This window comes from Sus scrofa, chromosome 14 (assembly GCF_054392235.1).
Source record: "Sus scrofa isolate SSC_HxYL_T2T_F1_AM1 chromosome 14, Sscrofa_HxYL_maternal_Yorkshire_Landrace_v2.0, whole genome shotgun sequence".
In the NCBI taxonomy this organism is placed as follows: Eukaryota; Metazoa; Chordata; class Mammalia; order Artiodactyla; family Suidae; genus Sus; species Sus scrofa.
This window is the reverse complement of record NC_139396.1, coordinates 123,379,881-123,391,711: the sequence shown is the minus strand read 5'-3', so window position 1 is coordinate 123,391,711 and position 11,831 is coordinate 123,379,881. Positions and strand designations below refer to the sequence as shown.

Genomic DNA, 11,831 nt, shown 5'->3' with positions numbered 1-11,831 from the left:
ATACTCAGACCTTTCCCAAAGGAGTCATCCCAGAGGCAAGGCAATAGTTGCACCCAGCTCATGATTAGGGATTTCTGGGTGATATACTGAAAGACTATATAAGACCAGATAACTTATATGTACCACATGCCATTGTGGGGTGTGGTAACTGTAATCAATACTCTCAATTGAAAAAATAGAACATGGAGGAATCCCAGAGGTCTTAAGTCTGTAGCCATGATGAAATTCTGCTGGATAGGCATTTTGAAGGTCCTCTACTCTGACAATGGTGGCAGTTTCTTAGATAACTCTGATTCGTTCTCTGATGGGAACTATTTTGTCATTGTTCTCCATATCCCTGCCTTCATTCTCCACGAGGGTTTTTTTTTTTTTTTTTTTTGACATTTGCTCTCTTATCCTCATCTCTTCCGCCATGGGCCAGTTCTGTTTTTACCTTGTTCGTCCCAGAGATAATTGTGCTCATATAGCATCTTTTGATCAAAACCTTTTTTGATAGCATCTCTTAGGAGAGTTGCCATAGTGCAGGTGAGTGCTTGTCTCTCCTCAGGAGGGACATATTTATTGAATTTTTTCTGGAAGTAATACTCTGCCTCATCATACTGACCCATTATGGTGTGGAGGCAGGCAAGGTTCAAGCAGGTACAAGAAAGTTAATATTCAACTCAACAACTTCCTTAAAATGATTCACAGTGTTTTTCATCATTTCCTGTAGTTGTTCATCTTCATGATTTGAGCACTTTGTTGATTTCTGTGCTTATCTGACTTTTGCTCTGTAATGGCATCTAATTTGGAGGTTGTTGGTTGATGTTTTTTGGCACTGATTCTAAAGCCTTTTAAAGTAGCTCTATAGCTGTGTCCACAGTGCCTTGGTTTTGGTAACATTTGCTGCACTGCAGAATACATCTGTTGGGCTTGGTGTTCTCGTCAAGGCTGCTCCCACTGGCTTGTCTCCTTCTGCTTCTTTCTTGATCTTTTGAAGATTCAGAGCCAGGAGAACTTAATATACCAGTTGTCAGGATTCAGCTGAATGGCCTGCCTCGGAGGGCAGATGCTTGTCCTCTGCTGGTGCTTTGTCACCCAGGCAACAGAATGTGATGGCTAGTCCCACGGAGAACTCCATGTGATGGGTTTCTTTCCCAGAGCCTTCTCAAAACATTTCTTAGCCTGTTTGTGATGCTTTTCTCTCCATGTTGAAAGTGCCCATCCCTCTTCACCATCATCTCAGGGCATTTAATTCTATAGGAGCTTGCAAACTTCTTGCAAAGTTTTCTCATCTTGTCAATGTAAGCCTGTGCTTCTGGAATCCTGCCCAGGTGATAGTAGACCCAGACATAGTTTCCCCAGGTGGCCAGACCTCTCATTTTGCCTTGGTGGTCTGTCCTTGCATGATAAACTCCTCCGCTTCCTCTAAGTATTCCAGAGTCACCTGGTGCTGGCCTCTGAGGTGTTTAACAAAGGCAATTGGATTGTACACGATTGCTTTGAATTCTGTGTTTAGAAACTCTGATCATGCACTCTGTCTTCTAAATCATCTAAGGAATTTTCTTCATCATATAAACTCCAGGTAAAATGGAATTTCAATTTTGGTAAGATATTTTCCAACCAATGTTTGGTGATTTCACTGGAAGGGCAGAAGAGTGAACATTTGGGGATGGGAGTGAGCAGACATAAAAAGTAACAGGTTTAGGGTTTGGAAGTTTGATCACTTCTGAGAATAGGTCAAACATACAGAAAAGGCACCAGTTCACAATCCTTTAGAGTTGTAACATAAGCCATGAGCGTTGTGGCCTCTTTTGCAGGCTGTTTCAACCTGTCCTAGAGGAGGTAGTGTACAGATATTACCTGATGGACCAGACATGGGAGAAGGATAAATCCTTGCCGTACTGATATGGGGAGCTGGTACTCATCCCGAACCACACTGGCTAAACATTAGCTCAGCAGGACTGCCCAGACCAATCTATGTGCAAGAGACCATTAGACCTTTTTTTTTCCCACCCAGATTTGATTCATTCCTAGATTTGACTGAACAGTTAATTATTCCTGTCAGTCTTTCAAAATGCATGTGTATCAGTCCAGGGTCAAAAGAGGGAGAGAGAAAAAAATGGGAAACAAACACATGTTCTTACAGAGTAAGGAAGAGAGGAAGGAAAGGGGAAGAGGGCGAGAGAGAAGCATTTGCTTTTGGCAGGTGATCATTCCCAGGGGAGATGAGCATATTTATCTTAAAGAGAAATAGCTCGCAGGCTCATTCTATGCCTAGTAAAGATTTTGATTTTTAATGTTATTGTCAAATCTAGTACGTTTTATAGTGATTTTGAATTCTTTCACCTCCTAAAGTTACCCAGTGTGGTCTCTTCTCACCAATAGCAGGTATGCTTTTCAAAGATATTTATTAACCATGCAAAATCATGTTAATTGGTGTGAGGAAATGATCAAGGTCTGTAGCTAAGAAAATTCAGTCTATTATGTGTTCTATCATATTTAAAATATAATAGGACCTTGAGAAAGAAGATAATGCTGTTTATGATTCTCTTCTTCGGCTCCTGTAACTTCCCCTTTGTCTTGCCCTTTTGTGCCTAGTGGTTTTTAGTCCCAGGATATTACAATATCTATTCCTATCTCTAAACCCAATCTACTTCCTTATTCTTTAATTACACAACTTGAGTTCAATATCAGTTTCCTGCTAGGATCATGACTTGCACAGAAAGAGAGGGGAAACTTAAAAATCAAAACTCAGGACCTGAGAACTAATTGGCAAGTGAAATTAGAGCATTCTTTTTGTGACCATGTGCAAGTGTTTAGCCTTTCTGAGTTAGATTTCTCATGGCTTTCGTGAGGATTCAATGAGATACCTTAAAAAGTGCTTATAACATTGCCTGGCACACAGTTAGCATCTTTAAATGTTATTTGTTATCATTATGTGTAACAATAACCTAAACTAATCAAGTGAGGCCACTCACAGGGATCATCTTATTTAGTATTCATAGAAGCTCCAGGAGGTAGGTGGTTAGGATCCCTGTTTACAGATGAGGAACTGAAAGAGCTAGTTCTGTACACAATATCACATTGCACTCACTATCAATTAACCAAATGTCTATATATATTTCTGTGTGTGAGGCTGTACTCCCTGATCCTTTAACCACTAAAATTTTAAACCATTAAATTTTAAACTTATGGTCTCTAAAAATATTTAAAGAGGGAGTTCTCTTTGTGGCTCAGTGATTAACGAATCTGACTAGAATCCATGAGGCTGCATGTTCGATCCCTGGCCTCGCTCATTGGGTTAAGGATCCCGCATGGCAGTGGCTGTGGCGTAGGCCAGCAGCTATAGCTCTGATTGGACCCCTAGCCTGGGAACTTCCATATGCCATGGTTGCAGCCCAAAAAAGCAAAAAAAAAAAAAAAAAAAAAAAAAATAAGGTATTATGAGACTATCAGTTGAACACATTGAGTCTGTTTTGGCTCTCTCCTCAAATCCTACTAATATGACAAAGTTCATGAAGGTTTACATCTGTAGGAGAATAGAAGACAACACGAAGGCAATACATTTTTGGAAATTCTGAAAGAACTGAACAAGTAGTAATTGCTCATACCTACACCTGAGAAAGTCAAATCTATTAGCAGTGAGTTAAATCCAAGAAGCCACCTAGTTTAAGATGTAGAATTCCCCAAAGACTCAGAAATTAGTGACACAGGGTGCTGCAGAAGTGTGTGTGTGTGTGTGTGTGTGTGTGTGTGTGTGTGTGTGTGGTGGTGTGACCTAGAGCTAAGAATAGGAGGGTTGATGAAAAGTTAGTTTAAGAAAAAACTATACCTATGACTCTGTCTCTAGTCTTTGCAACTCTCACTCCCCAATCTAGGTAGAATATGGTAGGTTTATTCTAGAAAGAAGATAAAATGGAGGGACCTGGACTGGGGTTATAGGCAGTTGAAAGTCTAGGGTACTACACTGAAAACAAGAGTTAATGTTTGCATACTGAATTTTGAGACCACATCTTCTTCCCAAGTCAACTTCAAAAATGCCACAGCCAAGCTTATTCCCTCCAGGCAAGAAATTAGAAGACATTTATGAAGGAGATCAAAGAAGGCCAGGAGAAAAAGCCTGAAGATGCTGACAGCAGGGTGTCCTCAATAAAATGGTGCAGTGAGATCACCTTCTAAGGAAGCCCACATCAAGCCCCACACCTGCACTTCAAACTTCTGGTCAGTATTTTAATATTTCACTCTTACTAAATAACTGGAGTCAAAAAAGCCCCAGATATTTTAGGAAAGCCTCTAACATGGAGGACAGGAGCCAAAACAAGCAAATGGCAGAAGTGATTTGAAGGGAGAAGAAGAGTTAAAACAACAAAACAATAAACTATCATCAATAAATTGAGATATTGGAGAAGACATTGCATTTATAACAAAATCAGATACTATAAAAAAACATTTAAAGAATTTGGAAGAACTCTTGGAATTTAAAACAATTAAGTGGAAATACTTAAAGATTGGAACCAAAAATAGAAAAAAACATTTCTTTCAAATAGTAGAATAAACAGATAAAGAAAGGAAAATAGAGTGTATAAAATAAATATAAAATTAAAGGATCTGTCTATGAGGATCAGCATCCAAATAATAAGAGCACAAAAGAAAGTGAAAGGGGGAGAATTATTCAAGAAAAATCCAATGATAAGTAAGATAGAATAATCAGACATTGATTACAAATTATAAAATTTAAAGTTTATTGCTTTGCCTATTTTTATAAGCTATACAACTAGAACTTTACATCATGTTAATAAATGTGTTCATTTTAAAGTGTAAAAAAAAAAAAAGAAAAATTTTAATGAAATTTCCCTAAAGTAAAAGTGATGGTTTCTAAATGTATAAAAATAAACCTTTACCAAGTACATGATTGTAAACCTTTAGAACATTGATGACAAAGAGAATTCTACAAGTTCTAGGAAGGAATATGATTTATATAAAAAAACAAGTACCTAAATATTGTTGGACCTCTCAACAACAACCACTAACAGTTAAAAGACAGTGGAGAAACACCTTCAAAATACAGTGAGGAAATACAACTTCTTGTTGGTTACGCAATAGACAATGTGAATTTTCCCCCTTGTACCAGTTGGTATTTTTCCAAAGTTGTTTATTATGCTGATAGCATTTTTATCCTGAAAAAAGTCCTTCATGATCCTAGTTGGTTTTTGTTGTTGATGTTTGGTTTTTAAAAGAGCGCTAAGGATTAAAATCAAAACAAAAAAGGCGAGGGTGAGTTCAGAGGGTGAGTCCAGAGAAGCCTAGCTTCTCTGGAGGCTTTGTGGTCTTGGAGATATCGATTCTAGTTTAGATCCTGACTGTGGTTCTTTAGAAATCAGTTAGCTAACTCCAGCCCATCCTTTACCAGGATAGTTCTGATAAAGAGTATGCTTCCCTTAAAAATTATAATTAAATAATGTCAAGCTCCTGACTTCCTTTCAAATGAAAAACAGGAAAACAAAGCCTTGTCAGGACATTTCTGCATGGTTTGCATTCTTGACTGATGAAAATTTGCCTGCCACAGAATGAAATAAATTTGCCTCCTCCCCATCCCCCAGTGCCTCCAGTGTCCTTCCTTCCTTGCTCCAGCCTCTGGCCACTTCCTGGCCAGGATTTCTAAAAGCTTCCATCAGGGAGAGCCTTTCTGAGTCTGGAAGTGCTACAGAATTTAAAATGCCTGAAATAATTATTATCTAGATTAAGGTATGTTATATATTTAAGCAGGTGCCCAAATCTACCACTTCAGAAAAATCTGCTTTGAGATTTCCAAAGAAATAAGACACAATTTCAAAGGATCAATGCAAGAAAAACCCCTTTACCTCATAGTTGTAGGCTGAGTCCTGCCCAGGAGTCCTGCAGTATTCCGGCAAAGGCTGATTTGCTGCTCAGGAATCTGCCTAAGTGGACTGCAGATTCTTGAGAAGAAGATGCATGGGGCTGTTGATGAAGAGCACTTTTATGTGCACTTGCAGATATGACATGGAAGTGTGTCTTGGCAAGCACAGCCAGCTTTCAACTATACTAGTTTCCCGCTGGAGGAAAAGGAGACTTTAGCAAAGAAAGCTTTCACCTTTCTGATTGGAAATTCAAATGGGATGAAGTGTTCTGGACAAAGCATGTACTAGGAGGTTCAGGGTAGAGGAAAATTTACTAGAGGGAGGACCAGAAATGTAGCAGTCAAAGAACTAGAAATCTAAATGACCAACTGGATGTGGGTGACTTTAAGTGAATTGCTGTCATCAGTAATACCACTAGCTAATACTGATTGAGAATCTTTGATCCAGGCTTTATGGAACTCATCTAATTTATTCCATTTTACAGCCATATGAGAGAAGGCCATTTACCAGATGAATAAGAGAAGACTCAGAATTGCCTTAAAGGGGCAAGTCCAGATCCCACTTATTAAATTGTGGAGCTTAAGAACAAGGACTCTGGACCTCAACTGCATGGGTTCACTTGTATAATGATGGGAATGTAAACTGATACAGCTATTATGGAAAACAGTGTGGAAGTTGCTCAAAAAATTTAAAAAATGAACTATGATGATTCAGCAGCCCCACTTCTGGGTATTTATCCAAAGGAATTGGAATCAATATTCTTGAAGGAATATCTGCATACCCATGTTCATTGCAGCATTATTCACAATAACCAAGATATGGAAACAATGTTAGGTGTCCATCATTGAAGAATGGATAAAGAAAATGGAATATTAGTCAGCCATTAAAAAGAAAGAAGTCCTAATATCTGGAAAAATAGTTGGATCTTGAGGGCATTATGCTTAGTGAGATAAGTTGGACAAAGAAAATTACAGTATGATAATACCTGTATGTGAAATTAAAAAACAGAATTCATAAAAACAGAATAGAATTGTGGTTAGCAGTGTCAAAAAACCAAAATTCAACTGAGTAAATTTTAAAGATCTTGTTAACTTTATTCAATGATTCATGAATCAGGCAGCATTCTGCCTAGCATATAAAAATGAATTCTAGAGAGCTGTACAAAATGAAAGACTTTTGTAGGCAGAAGGTGGAAGGACAAGAAAGTTACTAATAAAGAATAGATTGTTTCAGGCAAGGTCATCTTCCTTTGGGGGACTTTGGGGAATGTCAAGGTCAATCAGGCAGATTGCCTCACGAGTGCTACCAAGTAATTTCAGACCCACTGATTAAGATTATATTCCTAGGAAAGCCTGAGACTGCAATTAGGTTAGATATTAAGAGTGGATTTGGTGATGTGGGTTTAGCACAAGTGACTCCTTTGGGCCTATTGTCTCTTTTTGAACACCAGAGGATGGAAGTGTGGAGGAACTGGGGAGATGTTGTTTAAGGGCACAGACCTGCAATTAAGTAGTTAAATATATTCTGGAGACCTAGTGCACAGAATTGTGATTGTAGTCAACAATACTGTATTATTAACTTCATGGTTGCTAAGAATTGAGGGTTTTAGTTGGTTAAGAATGTGCTTCTAGAGAAAGAATGTAAAAGATATTATCTATCAAATTGAGGAGAGTTACACTGTGATCTGTGTTTTCTTTCTGAGTTCTCACATAATAGAACTGGTCTTGGGAGTTCCTGTTGTGGCTTGGCAGTAATGAACCTGACTAGTATCCATGAGGATGAGGGTTCAATCCCTGGCCCGGCAGAGTGGGTTAAAAATCTAGCATTGCCATGAGCTGGGATGTAGGTCACAGACCTGGCTCAGATCCTGAGTTGCTATGGCTGTGGCACAGGCAGACAGCTGCAGCTCCGATTTGACCCCTAGCCTGGGAACTTCCATATGCCATGGGTACGACCCTAAACAGCAAAATAAATTAATTAATTAATTAATAGAACTGGTCTTGCTGAGCAAAATAAGACTTGGCAATAGAGCATCTCAGTTCAAGGCATTTGTGTGTGTGTGTGTGTAGAATTACCTACCTACCATCATCATGCTAACTGAACTATCCATGATACCCAAGAGTATATGAAGAGAGTAAGACAGGTACTATATATATATCATATATCTTTGTTTCTTGCTCTCTGAGAAACTTTAGCTTAAAGTCAAGTAATTCTTCCAGTAAATTACTGGACATCTTTACCTGGGTAGTGACCTAATTTTAGTGATTAGGAAACAGACTCAAAGGGATTAAATAACTTGCCAAAGATTGCACACTTGCAAGTGGTGGATATTTTCTTTCACCTTTGGTAGTTTGGCTCCAGAACCAGAGATAGGACTAGCGTGAGGTAAGTGAAGGATCTAGGACGTAAAACTTAAAGAGACACCTGCTCTCAGGGTGTATCAACACTGACCCTGCATTTGCATATCTTGAGAGTGAGTATCTCTTTAAATGAGGTGCCCTAGGTGCCAGATTTTCTTACCTGCCTTGTCTCACTACAGGTGACCTACAGCTCAGGAATATCTCACTCAACATGCCATCCCCTTCTTTACATTGGATAAATCTTTTGACTAAGTTATCAGTAGAGTCCTGACAATTATGGCTTACTCCTCTCCTTAGTAGTTTCCTTGCTGCTCCCCACTTTACAGTGTTTTTCTTAGAAGACCTCTTTCCTGGGTGTCAAAAATGTTATTAGTCATCAGCTCTGTTTTCTTAGAGTCTTTATTGATACTTCAAAGAAGTATAAGTGAATTGGGGCGGACATAGTTTCTTAAACAGGAAACAAAAAGCATTAACCATGGAAAAAGTCTTGGTGGCAAAACTTGCTACAGTTGATTATAAGGTGCAGAGTTCTGTGAAGTTTTAAATGAAGAAGCGATCACATAAAATTTCTGTGAAGCATGAAGGGTTAGAAGGCTTTGCTATAGAAGCAGCTCTTGGACCCTCACTGAAGGATGCTGGAATGTTATTGAGGTGGGAGCAACGCTGGAGACGTCCAAAGACTTACAGGTAATGCGAGAATGGTGAAGGCTATATTGGGGACCAGAGGTCACTCCATTTGGCTGCTTATCATTGCTTAGAGCTAGAGAGAAAAGTTGGAGCAAAGGTGGGAAGCCTTGAATCATCCATCAAAAGCATTACGAGAAGATTGGCCATAAGCCAGAATGAGCAAAAAGTTTCATCTTGAGTATTCAACTCCCATGAACTCCCAAAGGATTGGATTGGTTTGCTGGGAAGTGTTCTGAGCTCATGTCTGCACAGTGGAAAGAATACTGCAATCAGTTAGTGATGTCTGCCATGGTCACTGGAAGGAGTAATGGTGTACATTTCCTGAGTGTTTGGATAAGTGATCTCTGTGGGCCCTTCAGGTTATAAGATTCTAAGATTCAACACACCTGAAAAGCATGTGTTTTTGTTGACATCATTTGTTTCTCTATTCTTAAGGTTAGTTTCCATTTTTATTTTGTTGAAAGTATAATAGCCATGCAGTTTGTTTTGTCTTGAGTATCTTAACTCATTGAAATTCTGTTACAGTAAGAAGAAGGAGAAAAAGAGAGAGAGAGAGAAAAATTGGGAAAGGCCAACTTGGGTTGAATGAAATATCTAAAAGCACTCATGGTTTCCTTTCTTTCTGAGCTTACATGCATTGCATTATCTTCTGCAAGTGGAAAAAAAGGAAGATAAAAAGAATCACTTTACTTAGTGGCCACTCCCTTTATTCTGCTTGCTACTGAAAGAAACCTACATGACACAGTTACCAGGCTTCACCTTTTCTAACAGACTTCTAAGGAAAAAAAAAAAGCAAAGGAAACACTTATTTCCCACATAAAGGATGTCCTGGTTCTAGAAGGTACTTAGCTGCCAGTAAAAAAGCATATATTTATTGAACAGCTAGATACTTCATTATCAGAAATGTTAGAGACTATAAAATCTGCAAACATGGACTAGCTGAAACTGTGTGCATGGGCATTCTTTTAACCACTCAAATTCAAAATAGCAAGGCATGGGTTTTGGTTCTCACACTTTTCCTCTAGAGGTCTTAAGTTCTTCTAGAATTGGAATGTGATCTTTAAAGTACCCACTGAAAGTCAAAATAATAATCATACATCAAGGTAGGCCAGGGAACAAGCTCAGCATGTCCCCTCTTTCCTCATCTCCTCTACCCCTCACTTTCAGCTTCAGAAAGCAGAACAGTGGACAACACAAAATACTCTTGGGAAAACTCATTGGATGTCACATATGAAAAGAATCTATGTAACCAGTTACCTGGATGCAGGAATCATGAAAGCTCACCTCCTCAGGGCTCATCTAAGCCATGTAGGAGCAGACTGAACTGTCAGCTTAGAATGCCGCTTCACCGGAATGGGAGAAACGTATTGGGGGTGTGTGTCCGCCAATGATTTGGAAGAGGGGATTGTATGCTTGTTGACTCAACACTCATGTTTATTTAAAACACGTCCTGAACCTACACAGCATGCTTGACATGGTGCGGTGAAGGTGAAACCTGAGGTGACCTGAGATCAGGGAGCTCCTGGTGTAGTGGAGGAAGTGGAAACACACACCTGAAATAGCCCAGTGCAGTGCTAGAATGTCACCGCTGTGCCTGGGCACTCCAGGATAGTCTTTGGGGTCAGGAAAGACTAGAGCTGTAGAGGATATTTCAGAAGTGAATACCCAGCCCCTCTGAACTCAAAATCAGGTTGGGAAGTATTCTTTAATACTCACTGGCCATAAAAACATGCTCAACATCCAAGCTGTGGGATCAGAATTTCATCTACATGGTGAATGATGGCAGTTTTTGAACATTTTAAGTTTTATATATGTAAATATAAATATATATATTTACACGTGTATATATGTTGTATGTAACAGGATAAAAAAGGTTAAGCTGTAACCCCCACACACAGTTTTTATCCTGTTATATACACAGTTTTTATCAGGTTATATATCACACACACACACATATATATATATCATAATGACAGTATGATCCCACTGATATGTTTCCAGCATGACACTTAGAGCTGCCCAAAAGCCAGGTCATCCAGCTTCCCCCAGCCCTGGGGAAATCCCTTTTGTCAGAGGACACCCCACCCTCACACCCCATTTCTCTCTTTCCTATACCCAAAGACAAGATGTCCTCCCACACTGAATCCAGAAAATGTACCATTTTATTTTTCTCAGAAAAAAAGAGAAGGAAATCCCAAGGGGGATTGTGATGCCAGTTGTTACTTTACAAAGGAAAATTCAGCTCATTCCATACTGAAGTGTTAGTGGACCCAGTGTTGTGAGACTATGGATAATTTTTTGTTCTCTCTACTTTTCTGTATTCATTTTATGAGTATTCCTTTTCAAGTAAGTAAAGAAAACAGCAGTATTTTTCAAGCACTCATTTCTGAAGGGGATGTGGAAACCTTTGTAGGGAAAGATGTAGGGACCGCCACAGTCCAGCTTAGACGGGGCGGGTACTTTGGCCAAGCCTGCCTCCTAGTGGGGAAACCTAATAATGCCCTCTATTCCCAGGGTCTGTTAAAATTGCCCTTGCAGAAAAAGCTCCTTGACATCAGTCTTGACAATGATTTTTTGGATAGACACCAGAAGTGCAAGCACTAAAAGCAGAAATAAATGAGACTACGTCAGGACATGGACACTACATGACACTGACCTGTTTTTTTTTTTTTTTAATTTCAATGTGTGTTCTCTCTCCTCAAACACACCTGAGGGTGGAGGCAGTGTATGGAGCCCTGCAGATTTCCCCAGTCTTCCCAGCACAGTGCCTGGTCCGTGGTAGCTCAGTAACCACAGTATTTGATTGAAAAGCCAGAACATGTACCCACCATAAAGATGGCCCAGTGAGAGTCCCTGATCCCCAGTATTCCCAGCTGCTCCAGGAAGGGAGCAGCTAATGGGTCAATGGAGACCTGAGTGGAGA

At 39.4% G+C, this 11,831-nt stretch overlaps 1 protein-coding gene and 1 long non-coding RNA gene across 4 annotated transcripts in view; both read left to right on the top strand.

Moving 5' to 3' along the window:
* LOC146396972 (uncharacterized) overlaps window positions 1-9,893 on the top strand; it is a 74,315-nt gene extending 64,422 nt beyond the window's left edge. For both annotated transcript variants that reach the window (XR_014827668.1, XR_014827669.1), the window contains 2 exons: window positions 4,048-4,203; window positions 6,346-9,893. This is a non-coding gene — a long non-coding RNA (uncharacterized LOC146396972). The remainder of the gene's footprint in view (window positions 1-4,047; window positions 4,204-6,345) is intronic.
* Window positions 1-11,831, top strand: part of LIPA (lipase A, lysosomal acid type) — a 123,057-nt gene that overhangs the window by 63,243 nt on the left and 47,983 nt on the right. The window lies entirely within an intron of this gene.